At 37.8% G+C, this 2,500-nt stretch overlaps 1 pseudogene; it reads left to right on the top strand.

Annotated features, from left to right (window-relative positions):
- Positions 1 to 1,475: 1,475 nt before the first annotated feature.
- LOC138041347 (uncharacterized) overlaps positions 1,476 to 2,500 on the top strand; it is a 1,265-nt pseudogene continuing 240 nt past the window's right edge.

The following is a 2,500-nucleotide window of genomic DNA, read 5'->3' as shown; positions in this document are numbered from 1 at the left end:
AAATGAAAAATATGCCACTAACCAAAGGCAATCAAATGTATCCGAGGATACCTTGTTTGCCCTGGCTTGGGAATGTGAAGGTTACAAGACCCTCCTGAACATGAATAAGGAGTTGAAGTCTTCCTCGACACGCTTGCATAGTCGAATTTCAGCAAACACAAGGGGTGGCAATATTGCTGGTGATCTCTCCAACTTGCGAAAAAGGCTTCTTGAATATGTCCAGTCACTGTATTCCAAGAAGAGAGATGCAGCCTCGCACCTTATGGTTTTCATGATAGCAGACGAGAAGCGAGATCTGAAACCATATGCAGTTCCTGTGAGATTCCTCCCATACCATAGTGTAACTGATTGCAGATTAAGAGAACTGCGTGATGAGCTTAAAAGCACCATGGCTCATCTTGGAATGGTTGTGGTTGGTAAGTAACTGTACTGTAAATAGGTAAACACAGTACCATACAGTGTTAACATGTTGTGGCATACAACGTGTGTGAAGACCAGTCGTTTCACGTATAAATACATGTAACATAATTTTAAGTGCATATAATTAGATCTTGCAGAGTAAAACTGCTTTGTACAATTCAAGAGAAATGTCTTGGCACGGTTTTAGCCTGGTGGCCATGGAGCTATCCTGTGGACGGCCATTTTTTAGGGGATCTTGTTGATTTACAGTTAATGATAAATAATTATTGGTGGATGGACAATTTCCTAACCCTGGGTAACAGGCAGCGTCTAGGCACATTTCTGACTTCAGTCCTTTTCCCCTTAAAGACTTGTTGCTGCTTCTCTCTGTTAGAATGTCTACTTTTCTTCAATGTTGCAAAGATAGTAAAACCTTTTTCAATCTGACAGTTTATTTTACCAACTGGAGACCATGCATTATTATTATTTTTTTTTTTTTTTTGGGTGGGGGGCGGGAGTTCTGAGAATTTTATATTTTATCCAAGCAAAGTACTTAGTATTTAGAAACGTTTTTTTGGTTTTACAGGATTCGTTACAGATGGCGAATTCAATTATATCCGCACCATGGGCTCCAGTAGGCCAATCTCCATTATTCAGTTGATTATGGATTCAAAAGCAGAGGCACGACACAATCAATGTGAACACCATAAGACAGTATTTCGCACATGTTTATATGATTACCAAATAAATGTGCAAAATCTGTTGCTGCCATTTTAGTTATAAGTATACATACATGTACATGCTGTATGTTCAAGAGCCACTCAGGACAGAAGTCTTTTGCAGAGGTATATTCATTTGGAATGAGTCTGTGTCCAACTGACTATTCTTGCTGATTGCTGTTTTGAGACATTCCAAGTAGCTGCATTGCATAGTGCTTTACATTTTTCTGAACTTTGAATAGAGTCTTTATTGGTATATTTTTCTTCTTAGGCAATGAGAGCAACCTTGCAACTGTTCAAGCAAAGCTACCACATGCAGCAATTCCACAGGAGGACATTGTGTGGCTGTATGACTACATGAATACTGGAGGGAATTATGTTCCATTTCATGCTGCCATCCGCATTATGAAAAGAAAGCTTTCTAATTATGATCCAAGCCCTCGGGTTCCAGATGAACATTTCGAAAATGTATAATATTTCACAACAATAATTATATCTAGTAATTATTTTTGCAATTGACATTTCCTTCTCAATATAATAGTGGTATGAGTCATGTTACCTTCTTTTTAGGTGACTTTGTACTATATATTTGATCAAGAAACTGATGAGTACTGCAAATATAATTAACTAAAAGAGAGTTGAAAATAATTCAAAAATCAGTGCTTATGAGAAAACACATGGCCACTGACAGCCCCCGCTTAACCGTACATTGTACTAATAATTATTGGTCCAAAAAAGTAAGGAGTTCAGCACTGTACCTAAAAGGTTGTTTGTTGTAAACAATAATATTGTCCTCTAGACACAAAATATTGCTGGACTTTTGAAATTGCCATTTCCGGTGTTATCACAGAAAAACGTGTATTTTGATGTTTATTTTGCAAAGTTTTGATTATTACTATCCACCCATGTACATATGTAGTTTTGTTAGGATGGTTTGGAAACATACATTTCTTAGTTATACTGATTTTGTACATGTACTATGTTTATTTACAGGAAGGGAAGATGATACAAAGGACTGCCTTAAATCCTTGATGGCAATTTACCTGTTTCGCCACAAAATTAAGCAGCTGAAGCAAGATTGTGGTGTAGACTTCAGCAAACATCTCTACCAACCTGAATTGTGCAATTTGACAGGTGAATTCTTACATGAAAGGGAGGATCATAATCATGTCTTAAAACGTATCACGGAGTGACTTCGTTCAGGATTGATTCATGGGGTAAATCTGTGTTACTTCAGAGATGCCCTTCACAATCCAGCCACTGGTCTAACCTATGAGGCATTGACTGGCAAGCAGAAACAGTCGGTGCCACATTGTGAAGAGATCTTCTCGAGAGGTGTGCTAGAATTCATGCAAAGAAATGGTAATGCTACCAAGGCAAAA

This window comes from Montipora capricornis, chromosome 3 (genome assembly GCF_036669925.1).
Source record: "Montipora capricornis isolate CH-2021 chromosome 3, ASM3666992v2, whole genome shotgun sequence".
Lineage (NCBI taxonomy): Eukaryota > Metazoa > Cnidaria > Anthozoa > Scleractinia > Acroporidae > Montipora > Montipora capricornis.
Note: the sequence above shows the minus strand (reverse complement) of the source record. Positions and strands in the feature narration are given on the sequence as shown.